Source organism: Lactuca virosa, chromosome 9, assembly GCF_052849685.1.
Source record: "Lactuca virosa cultivar CGN04683 chromosome 9, Lactuca_virosa_CGN04683_v6, whole genome shotgun sequence".
Classification (NCBI taxonomy): Eukaryota; Viridiplantae; Streptophyta; class Magnoliopsida; order Asterales; family Asteraceae; genus Lactuca; species Lactuca virosa.
Genome location: NC_136434.1, coordinates 87571603 through 87585064, shown reverse-complemented (window position 1 = coordinate 87585064; position 13462 = coordinate 87571603). Strand labels below are relative to the sequence as shown.

The 13462-nt window shown below is 32.4% G+C and overlaps 1 long non-coding RNA gene across 1 annotated transcript; it reads right to left on the bottom strand.

Moving 5' to 3' along the window:
- Positions 1 to 2169: 2169 nt before the first annotated feature.
- Positions 2170 to 6785, bottom strand: LOC145136020 (uncharacterized). Its single transcript, XR_013720180.1, has 3 exons — positions 6594 to 6785; positions 3788 to 3880; positions 2170 to 2503 (listed from the first exon to the last, which is right to left on the bottom strand). It is a non-coding gene; the product is annotated as an uncharacterized LOC145136020 (long non-coding RNA).
- Between the last annotated feature and the right edge of the window lie 6677 nt (positions 6786 to 13462).

The following is a 13462-nucleotide window of genomic DNA, read 5'->3' as shown; positions in this document are numbered from 1 at the left end:
ATTCTTCATTAATATTCTAATAGAATAAAACTCTGAAAGAACATCATTCAAACAAAAATCCATTCTGACGGAATAAAATCGGTTATGTTTACAAATTATGTTTAGAATTAATTAGAATTAATTTAAAAAATCCAGATTTTTAAAATTAGGAGTGTTAATGATCCCTTAAAATCCGAAAATTTCCTTTTTTAAAATAGGTTAATTGACCAAAATACCCTTTTGCTGAAATTTATGTGATTATATGGTACATGCTACCCTATTGTAATATCATAGACCCTCAGATCATGATCATTGATTCTATTCATCCGGTGGTCCCGATCTGTACATTCTGGCACACAATAGTTAGTAAAAACAAAATAACCTAAGCATATATATATATATATATATATATATATATATATATATATATATATATATCCAGTAAGAAATTTTTTTCGGCTTACTTTTTTGGCGAACAAAACAAATGAATCATTAGATGAATCAATAATAACATGATTCACCAAAAAAATTTCCAAAAAACATTTCGATGATTCATTTTTACGATGATTTTGTTGATATTCACTAAAATTGTCATAAAAGAGAATTTTTTCTTGATTTACTTAAAAATGAATCATGAAGATATTTTTTTCGGAATTTTTTCTTGTGAATCATCTTACTTTTGAATCATCTAATGATTCATTTCATTTATTTGCTAAAAAAATATGTATATAAAAGATTTCTTACCTTCCTACCAAAATTTTCCTTCTTATTTGATCTTGATTATATATATATATATATATATATATATATATATATATATATATATATATATATATATATATATATATATAGACACACACACACACACTAGCCGTTTACCCACGTCAAGCGACAATTGTTAGTATTTTTTTTAGAATTTAGTTTCCAATAGCGATTAGTGTGTGTTAGTATTTTTAACGCAAATAATTTACTACACCAAATAAACAGTGTGTGTTAAAAAATCAATTCAAGGAAATCTTTAAACTCTCATACTCAATCCACTTGTGTAATACGGCAGACGATGGAACCGAGGGGGTGGGGAAAAGGGGAGGGTTAAATAGTTACGTTTCCACGATAAGTTCCCTTTCATTGTTTATTTGTATTTTGGAAGTATGTTCCTTTTATAACTAAGTTTTTTCGGCTTACATAATGTTGGCTATTAAATATAATTGTTCCTCGAAACTTTTGTTTCAGTGGATGGTGTATAGTTTCGTTTTAGTGGATGGAATATAAATTTTTTTGGCGATAAGTTTCACATCGGTCGGATGTTTAGGGTTAAATAGAAAAGTGTGTTGTAGTTTTGAATTAAAATCAAATTTACATTATGTTTTGTGTTAAAAACAAGTTTGTTGGTTCGTGTTAATTAAAGCTCCTTGTTTATTTTTTAAAAATAAATGTATGTTTTTGTTCTCTTTTAAAAATCAAAATGCATTGTTTTTTTATATCAAAAGTAAATTGGTATTTCATAAAAATTATGTATCACTACCATCTATGTTCTTTGTTGTCTTATTTATTCCTACACATGTAGCCATGGGTCTTATAATTTCATGCATTGAAGTTTATGGTGGTTTAGAAAGAACAGATTTTAGGTAAGCACGATTGATGTTGTTAATAGAAGATACAATTGATGTTGTTAATAGAAGATATTGATTTAATTTGGGATTAAAATGCTTTAAATACTTGTGATGTTAAAGAAACTATGTTCAAGTGACCTAAATAGCACCAAAAATGTTTGTGGCATTAAAAAACTGATTCCAACTCAGTGTAATCAATTATGTGGAAAAATGGTAATTAAGAGTTTTTAATAGCCAATGGATTAGTAAACAATTAATTTACAATATTTTTCATGTTAACAGCCACATGTGTTGTTGATTAATTGATTTTTCTCTGTTAAAACTCATGTTTACATTTTTATATGTTAGATCAATGATAATTAGCATGCTATGGTCTATGAACTTTATATATATTAAAATAATATGCAAAAGATTCGACATCTAATATGAACAAAGTTGTTGCCAATGTTCTTGCGGGCCATTCCTAACCTATTTCACGCCTAAATTCCTCTATAACAATTAAAAAAAATCCCTTCATTAAACTCCTTTTGACCACTCATATGCAATTGTCTCATACTTGCGTATGAAAACATAAGGATTAAGTAAAATAGAAACACAAATATATAATGCTTAATGGATTAAATCCGTTAACTAAAACAGAAACAACAAAATTTGAATCCACGCATCACCCAAACCATAATTCTTGTAATTTTGCCCCTAAGTATGGACTTTGTTACGAAGATTGTGCCTAATGGCATATTTACCCTTTGTAAAAAATTTATTGACATTTTAATTTAAATAACTCTAAACAATTTTATATACCTGGGGCCAAAACACACACCCACGCCCACGACTACAATATTCTTGTGCTTTCACGGCTACAATATTCTTGTTCATCTCATCCATATCCACAATGGTACACTCAAACTATCCTTCAAAAAGAAAACAACTACTAAAAATAAGTTTTTTGTAAAAAATTTATTTTCCTATAAAAACAAAGCAAATAAAAACTAAAATAAAGTGCAACATGATAGCATCACCAAATCATTGTATTTTTATCAGTCAAATTACTTTCAACCTAAGATAAACAAAAACAAAAGCAAAAACAATCGAAAATTATGATTATAATGGTAACAGATCAAAAGTAACCCATAAAATTAAAACCAACATATTATATGGTATAGTTTGAAAAAATAACCCTCTGCCTTTCTATTCTTCCAGAATTTCAATGACTTCAAATAACAGGAACTCAAATCATGTCATGAAAGAGGAAGATGTTGGTTATTTTATCACCAAATATATTTTAGTGTAATGGATTTAACAAGTGTTTCAAGAATAATATTTTAGTTATAATACAAGTTAGGAGGTGCGGGAGTGCACACTTGTATTTACTAAATATTGTTACAAGGTCTAATTTGTCATTCTTGAAAGACATTACAAGGTCTAATTTGTAATTCTTAAAAGATGGAAACTGTTGTGACTTATCCGTTGATTGGATAAGTCTGTAAAAACGGCTATTGAAACACATTGAAAACATAGAATGATTTTTCACTTCATCTTCTTAAATTGATTCTGATTTTTGTGCCTAAAATCAAAATTGTTGCATCACGAATTATCCCAAGTTTGGATTTCGTGATACCCAAGGCATATAGGGTCGAAATATCAAACAAGGAAAGTGTTTACACGATTCCTGTTTGTGATCCAGATTTTCCATAACCCTATTTCGAAATTTCCCAACAGAAGATGATGGAAGAGTGTAGGGCAATATGTTAACTAATAGTAATACATCACATAATTGGACCATTAGATAGGGTTCATCACAAAGACCATTAGTATCATGACTGTTTTACTAAACAAAATTAAGATAAATAATGAAATCAAATTACCCATGGTGAGATTAATTATTATAATAAATTAATATAAAAATGAATGGATCCGTGTGTCCTCCGTTGCCAAAATAATTGTAGTGAAGTTAAAAAAGATGTGAATATGTTTGAATTAAACCTAATCAACCTACTCCAACGAAAAAAATATAAATTTTACATCAGAAAAATTCAACATTCTGTATATTATCACTAACATTTATGACTAACTAAGAAGTTGTACCACGAAATCCTAGTTTAGTTTCACTTGGTCATTTCCACAAACAGTCGACATGCATTGCATATCCGTTAGAAACAAATAAAAACAAATAAGCAAGGGAATTAGACGATTACCTGCAATGTCGTAATCTCACCCATTGCCCATTTTTTTTTTCCAGATTTTGAATTTCCTAATCACATCCTCAATTCAGAAAATGATAAATCAACCTACAAATGAAACAGATCAAACCCATATCCTTCCACAAAACTAACCAAAAATATTTAAAATTTTGATATCGTTTAAAATCTAAAGATCTATTTAAAATATTTCACGTAATAAAGATTGTACATAAACATATAGTTAAGAAAAATACTGAAATGACGATCTTTTTGGGTTGCCATATCTTTCTAGTGGCGATGGTTGCATTAAAAGATGGAGGTGGTTGTTGTGTTAACTGATGATGAAGGAGGAAGTAGCAGCTTCGAATAGGGTTTATGGAGAGAAAGATCAGACTTGTAGTGACGCAGATTGAGGTCGCGACGACTTGTAGTAACGTCAGCAGCTTGTGTGATGTCGACGGTAATGCTACAAGCTAGGGTTTTTAGAGATATATCAGATAGAAATTATGAGAGGGATGGGTGGTTTTTAAAAGGATATCACTGTGTGGAAATTTCAATTTGTTGAGCGGGTTTTCAAGTTTTTGAATTTGTTAAACACCAGAACCGATTTGAGTGGGTCTTCCGAGTTTTATGAGAAAGTTATTAATGAAAAGTCTTAATGATTTGGAAAGGAAAAAAGGTTGCAACAGTCTTCACATACTTGAGGGACATATAGAAACCGGTCAAAGTATATCCATTTTTTACATCTTTTTGTTCTCACAAGAATTCTACTTTCATTTATAGGTAAACAAGTTAAAGTATGTTGCTAATGGAAGAAGACAAGTGATAAACAAAATGATTTTGCAAACGGCTTTATAGATCCCATGGATTTGTTCACTACCACATGTAATTTTGATATTTTCCTTCACGAATAATGTTATTTTAGGTAATTAACATTTCATCATGCACTTATCATGTTTCAGGTCTTCATAATGTACATTGTACTTTCGATTTTGAAAAATTTAGCATATTATAGTATTGTACTTTGAAAACCTACCCAATCATAGTAATGACATAAATATAAAGAATATTTCTTTTTGTTAATATGAAAAATGTTTGGAAGTAGAATGATATAATTGTATAAAACGTTTTAGGTACTTTATGTGGCCGTGTTTGTGGTTATGTAATGTTGTGTGTGCACATTGCTCTAATAACAAGTGTGAAGCAACAACTGTTACTTAGGATACTTTTAGTTGAATTATACTATTATTTCATGTCAAATATTAATTAGTTGTTTCTTTTTAGGTCTTCTTTTCCCATAAGTGGGTGGTTGGTTAAAGGAAAAATATGCAGGTGCTATGACGAGAGATGATTTGTTGCTTTATGAAAAAATGTTTTTTTGTTCTTCCTGTTTGTAACTTGAATTTTATTTAAATGTTTTTTGTTGTTGAGCTTTTTTTGTCATTGTTATGTTTTTTTTTCAATATTCTGATGCATTGTATTTGGCTGACTCATGATTACTGTTTCATTATCAGGTCCTTAATGTCACCGTCATCAATCGGACCAACATCTCAGCATAATTCCATTATTGTCTTCGTAGATCTACTTTAAATTCAGAAAATAAGGATCATTTCCCTGTCTCATGTGAGCAACACTACCATGTAGCCTCTGTAACTGCTTGCCATGTTTTTTTTTTTGTGATTCCTATGGTCGGGTAAATGATGAAAATGGTAATTTTTATGTGCTTCCATTGATAGTCTGTTAACTAATTCTTGGTGCTTCTTCATTTTTCTGCAAATAGGCATTAAATTTGGAGATTGTAAGTCAAAAAGGAAGAAAAATTAAAAAACAGATGTGGATTTTTTAGATAACCTCATACCTTTTATGCATACCCATCTTTTTTTACTCGTATGGCTCGAAAATTAGGGAAAATGGCATTTTCAAAAATTATAAAAAGAAAAGGAGTAATGTTGGTATACTAATAATATCAAGTGGATTAAAGTGCAGAGGGAAAGAATTGCAATGAAAGGAAAGAGTAAAATTGTCTTTATTTGATCAATATTAAAAAAAATGCAACGTGAGTAAAGGGCAAAATGGAAAAATAGTCTTTATTTTAGCTCATCGTGTACTTGGAGGTTGATATGGTAATAACTGATTTTCGTATCCGTTCTTTCTAATTATCATTATGTTGTATCCTTTGGTTAGAGATCTTGACTCTTTTATGTTTATTGATTAGATGTTTTCTGTGTTTATGTTTTATACATTATTCTTTTAGCTTTTGTTTGATTTTAGTCTCTTTATGTCTATTCTTACTTAAAAATAAAGATTAGAATGTGTTTTAAGCCTTGATCAATTCACAAATGAATGATGCATTTGAACTCCTTACTATTTAGATTATACATATCTTAAAAGTGGTTTTATTTTTATTATTATTTGATGGTTTTATTAAAGCTTCCAAATTTCAAACAATAAGTTTAGATGTGGGTTTTTATGAGATGCCGATTTAACTAAATGAGATACCGCTTAAAATCAACAAACTTTAGCAAAGAAAGGCTTTATAGACCCCATGGATTTGTTCACTACCACATGTAATCTGGATCAATGGTTCATGACGGAATTTTAAGAGACCGTCAGTTAGTTTGAAGAAATCAACCAAATTGAGAAAACAGTCGATCATCGCATATGCAAATCAGGCGACCAGATTAGAAAAGATATTACAGTCGCTTATGATCATGAAATACAAAACCGCTCTGATACCACATGTTTAATTAAGAAATTGAAAACACAGGATCTTTGTATTATGAGTTTTGTTCACAGACAATCAAAACGTAAATATACATACTTGAAGAAATTGATGCCTGGTTAGATGAGGAAGAGCCTGCCATCAGTGTTATCCTTCAATTGATCTGTTGATTGCCTTCAATTAGGATGGGTTAATAGATTGATTGTGTTCTTGATGATTTCCCAGTGAGCGGTCGATGGAACACAGGGATGTGTTCTCGTTAATAGAGAAGAAGGCAACAACCGATTCAGTTTTCTGATAACCAACATATATATATTTATGCACAGGGACCAACTTCGCTCATCATAAAGATTGGTGGACCTGTTTGTAAAAGTGGGAAAATCAATAAGATAAACAATTAGATTAGTTATTTACGGATTAATAAAACTTATACAATAATGATATAAATAGTTTAGGCCAGATGATTCTTACATTCTCCCACTTGGTGGTATAACTATCTATATCAAATAAGTTGGCCATTTATCAATCCATTTAGGATATGTGTTTGGCAAAAACTTGAGGCAAAAGATACAATCATACATACCTTAAAAGACATCAGATCCCCATCGATTATACCTCAATACTTTCACAAAATACAACTTAAGATTTTATGGTTATCATATCTGCTCCATAAAATTAACGTTAACTTAAATTTGTAGAGCATAAATAAATAAATCATGTGAAAGATAGAATTGTAAGCGCTTACATGTAGTAATGCATAGTATTATGTGACATTAAACGAGATTTCCTCTTAGGCCCATCCTCGCTACATGCTCAACAAAAGTCTTAGGCGGTAGTCCTTTAGTAAGTGAATCCGCCAACATGTCACTCGTATTAATATACTCCACGGTTATGTAATTTTCTTCCACTCTTTCTCGAACAAATAGGTATTTAGTATCGAGATACAATCCAGCACCGGTTGAACTATTGCTGTTAGAGAAACTAACAGCGGCACTATTGTCACAATAAAGCTTCAGTGGTCTTGCAATGGTGTCAACAATTTTGAGCCCACCAATAAGGTTTCGCAACAACATAGCATGACATGTGGCATGATAACATGCTACATATTCATCCATCATAGTTGAAGTAGTAGTGAGCTCTTGCTTGCGACTCCTCCAAGATATAGGTCTACCTGAAAGCAAGAATATGTATCCTCCAGTTGATTTTTTTTTATCATCTTTGCATTTAGCAAAGTCTGAGTATCCCACGACCTCCAGAAGATTTGATCTTGTATAAGTGAGCATGTATTCCTTAGTTCCTTGTAAGTAACGCAACACCTTCTTGGCTTCTTTCCACCGGTCTAATCTCGGGTTTGATTGATAGCGACCAAGCATACCAGTGATGTAAGCAATATCGGTCGGGTACAGACTTGAGCATACATTAAGCTCCCAACAACCGAAGCATATGGTATAAGCTTCATCTGTTCACGTTCAGCTTCCGTGTTGGGGCATTGATAAGAGCCAAATTTGTCGCCTTTTACAACAGGGCAACAGGAGGTGCACAATTTTGCATGTTGTACTTATTAAGAATCCTATTGCATCATCGTCATCAAAGTTAAAGCCATATCCATCATATTTACATTTAGATACATATATTAAGTTTCGAGTAATAGTAGGTACATATAAATTGTTTTAAGGACCATTTCATGTCCTCCATCTAATAATAACACCATAATACCTATAGCTTCAACCTTCTTTTCATTTCCGTCCCCGACTTTAATGGTCTGTTGGTTGCTTTTCAATGTTTTCTTTGTATGGAATCCCTGCAATGAATTTGTAACATGAACCATTGATCCCGTGTCAATCCACCAAGTATTAGAAGGCACACTAATTGAAAAAGATTCACAAATCATGTAATTAATAAGCATACCTTTCTTTGCTAACCACTCTTTAAATTTCGGGCAGTTATGCTAGGTGTGGCCAAGTTTCTTGCAGAATTTGCACTTAGCCTCTTTTTTAGTTCCACTTGTACTAAGACCAGTTTTCTGAGATTTGTTGGGACCAGAATTGGATTTATTCCCCTTGTTGGAACCCTTTCCTCCATTATTGAACTTCCTCTTGTTTGAGTCATACGTGGTGAGATGAGCAACGTCGGGTTTTTCTATTTTCAAACGTTCCTCTTCTTGAACACACATGGCTATTAGTTCACTCATTTTCCATATTTCCCTTTGGGTATTATAGTTAATTATGAATGGCCCAAATTGAGTCGGAAGGGAGGTCATAATAAAGTGAACCAAAAAACCTTCAGAAATTTCCATTTCCATACTTTTAAGTTTGTTGGCCATGTCATTCATTACCATTATGTGTTCTCGGACACCACCAGATCCTTCATATTTAGTTGTGATCATTTTAAGGATAAGAGTACTAGCATGGGCTTTACAGGTACCCTTGAATTGCTTCTCAACCGACTCAAGATATCCAGTGGCTGTTTCAGAATCAGGAATTGCACCACGGATAGCAGATGATATGGAGTTTTTAATGATCATTAGAGACATGCGGTTTGATCGATCCCACTGATCAAAAACACGTTTTTCATCGGTTGTCAGTTAAGGGGGAAGGGCGATCAACCCTTAATGCAAAGTCTAATTACATCACTCCAAGTGCTATTTTGACTTGCTCAATCCATGAGGAATAGTTCGTCCCATTAAGTGGGTCAATGTTTGAAAGTAATCCGGTATGACCAACCAAGGGGGCTGAAATTTCAGTATCAGTGTAATTAGGCTCTTTAATAATAAGAAACAAAAAGGAATTAATGGGTACAAAGGACAAAATTAAATAAATTAACTAATAAGAGCACAAAAAAAAATTATTGGTAATTATTTCATAAATTAACTACTAACTCAGCGTTGGTCAAGTGAAGTAGTTAAATTGTGAGATACAAATAATTTTATTGAAAACACATATAATCATGCTTTATCGTTTGATAAAACACAACCTATATGCTGATTATGTTAAACATTAAGTTGTTCAAAATTATCATTCAACTTTCCGTTGGGCAAATTGAACAATAATTTCAACGGTTTCACACCACGATATTATTAGACTTCCATATTGATAAAAAGAAGTCATTCGTTGGGCCGGCTACTTTAAAGCAATACAGAAGTCTCAACTTAACAAATTTGACAGAATTTTGTAGCTAAAGTTCAGTAATTAAACAGAATTGTGTATAATGTTTTAATAGAACACTTAATTGCATGTGTTATGAACACCTTGGGGTGAAACCGACTAACAGTGCTTTGAAGGAAAAGGGAAAAAAATTGATTGAACACAAAAATTAAATCAACATCGATTAATAGGGTGGATCAGATATGAAGGATTAATCAACTGATATTGCATATATGATGCAATTTTAAGAGACCGTCAGTTAGTTTGAAGAAATCAATCAAATTGAGAAAACAGTCGATCATCGCATATGCAAATCAGGTACAGTGGCTTATGATCATGAAATACAAAACCGCTCTGATACCACATGTTTAATTAAGAAATTGAAAACACAGGATCTTTGTATTATGAATTTTGTTCACAGACAATCAAAACATAAATATACATACTTGAAGAGATTGATGTCTGGTTAGATGAAGAAGAGCCTGCCATCAGTGTTATCCTTCAATTGATCTGTTGATTGCCTTCAATTAGGATGGGTTAATAGATTGATTGTGTTCTTGATGATTTCCCGGTGAGCTTTAGGCCAGATAATTCTTACACATCAATGGGCCAGTGTTCAAATGAGATACTGTTTTAAATAAATGGGTCACAAAATCGAAAACTTTAATTAAATAAAAATGGATCCAAAATATGAATAGTTTATATAAGTGAAATATTTTCTCACATAAAAGAAGAATTCCTATGCATTACATACTTTTTACTAAATATGGAAACTAATTTTCGAAAGAAACCAATTATCGAAAGGTAAATATTCGCTTCAACCGTTATCCCGAAACCATAAACCGCTGCTATTCCGTTCCATTGTGCGGTTTCGAGCAAAAGAATGAAAATTGACGCCGGACTCGCAAACCTAAGCGACAATGGATTTGCAAGCCGATGCATGTGTTGTACGTATGAATACGACATGTTTCGATATTAACTGTTCGTCGAAAATAATTCATTTTCGAAAATAACCTTTTCACCGTCGCCTCTTTGCGATTTGCGCGTGAACACACCTACTAGAAACATAGTTTGAAATACAACATGGATTCATTGGTTACAATGTTTAGTTTGAATTAACAACTCAAATCCAAAATGCCATACAATTATTTATATTTAAACGGTGAATAATATGTATAATGCATTTTATGTTCTTTTGAATCAAATATGTTATCATGAAATAGAAATGATCTATTTTTGAAATAATGGATCCAACATATGAAAACACATATCCAACATACACAAAAGCAACGAATATATTAAAGAATATATTGTTCGCAAATAAAAAAAATCGTTGAATTGAGACGAATACATAGTGATATTTTCCAATAAAGTCGGTCTTATTTTTAGTATCACATGTTTCTTAAAGCAGATTAATCGTTAAATTGAAAATAATCATTGTCTGCCGAAAAGAAATTAATTGTCGAAATAAACTATCCGTCGTCCGCCGCTGGCAAACAACTGATGGGTTTTGCGCATTCTAACACTCCTAAGTGTACATGCAACCCTAAATACCTTGGATCTTTGTTTTCTCTATTATACATGCAATTATGAACTTTCCAAGGCATTACCCTATCTAGCATACAATACTTGATACTTGGGTAATCAAATGGATAGAATACATACCTTTGTTTGATGTAGCTTGTCTCCATGAAGCTTGAGTGCCTAGTGCCCCAAGTGTGACACCTCAAATGGTTCACACAACACCAAATGCACATGGAATGACTTGAGAGAAATGGAACACTCCTTGAAATCGTCTAGCCCTCATATTCACACATTAGTGCACGATTTCTTGAGCCATGGGATTCTTTTATATGGTGGCTATTAGGGTTACACCATGTAACTCATAACTTACCCATTCCTTATGCTCCATGGATTTTAACCTCCATGGAGTATCCATGGGTCACCCCATGGACTTAGTCCAACATAAGGAATCTTGGATCACAAGCCCACATATATAAGAATGAATGATTTACACAATCAACCCATATATTTAATTAGTCTCCTTTTGATCACTTAATTAATTCCAAATTAATTCTTGATCAATACTAATTAAATAACCTTATTAATATATTAGAACTTATAATATATTAACCAAACTTAAGTGTTATTTCTCTCATTATAGTCTATCCAAATGCATGATGCCATGCAACCCAAATGGACCATGCCGGGTCGGGTCAAGTCTTACCAATTATAGTTATGGACTTAGACATTAATCCAACAGTCTCCCACTTGGATAAGTCTAAAACTATTATTGCGTATGACTTCAGGAACCGATCAGCAATCGTAGCTCTCAAAAGCTTCTGTCGAACTCTGACCTTGTCGATGAACTCCGACCTTTGTCAATGACTTGTCCATTAGATAAGGGATCATATATTCCTCCATTCTAGATATCATATGGACTGAGACATGGATTATCAATCATTCTCTCTGTCCATTTGTTGTTTCCCGATTTCCGATTCATGATGACTGACTGATTGAACAAATCAAATCAGTCCTGGCTTGGCCAAGCACTCACATGTATCATCTTTAAATCATCGAGGGGCCCACAGATATCGCTTTTATCCCGAAGGTAAAAGGAATGGATAAACTTCGACTCATATGGTTTGTTCTACTACTTGTTGAATCATACACAAAGGCACGTTTTATAACATCGAGTTACCGAATGCGTTTTCGTGCAATCAATGTACAACCAACTCATAGTAACAACTCATATCTCTAGGTTTGAAGAATATAAGATATTATCGTCTCATGATCACTCGTCATAAAATCCATGAAGTGATTCAAATGAGCGCGGGTTGAATCCAATACTCAGAACTTATGAGCACTCATGAGTGTTGTAGCACCACTTTGTCCACCAACTTGGACCTCTACAAACCAACCCATGACAGTCTTGATTCATATCTACTTCCAACATATGACCGACTGTGGATGGTTTGAATAACTTAATCATTCAGGAAGAGCGACTTAGTTATTCTGGAAGTCAAAACATGCAAAGTGAAACACAAGAATAAATGAATCAAATATGGTATCAAACCCTATGAATATAAATAAACACTTTTATTTATCACCATACTGATTACTCATTATTCATTGTTTCGGTTTTATCAACTTTATACTTGACTTAAAAACACTAGTTGTCCCATGCTCCAAGCATGTAAACTATGGTTTTCTTAAACAATAGCTTTGCCATACACCAAGTATGCACTCTATGTTTGTCTATGATCCTTACTTTGTGAAATAAACCAATTGAACATAATTTCAATGATTCTAATTTCACACTCCCAAATCCTTATCGAAAAATGTGAGAATTTCAAATTCCTATCATTTATCGAAATCTGTTTAGATTTTAAACTTATATGCACTGACCCTCCTGTAATGAATATGTACAAAGTCACAAAGACTTGTCAACAGTCATTATAAGGTATTCCAATGGAGATCAACTCCATGGAAACTAAGTCTCATATTCAAAGTACATTACTTTGGACATGCTTCTTGCATTAAGTTTTCTAATCTTACACAGATAACTTCCACCTATGGAGACAACTCCATATTCTCATTTTGACTATCACTTCTGAATAAGAGATGCCTCTTTTCAGAATATGTCAATATGGTCCTTCCAAAATTAGCACTATACTTCCAACTGTCCCTGAGCAACCAATCTTTGGTAAACCTCAGATTGTCCTCAACAATTGCTTAATCATTTTAGTCATATCCAATTCTAGACATTTTCCCTTCTTAATGCCTCTGGGCATTTGGAAAAATTTAGAAATAACAAATATTATA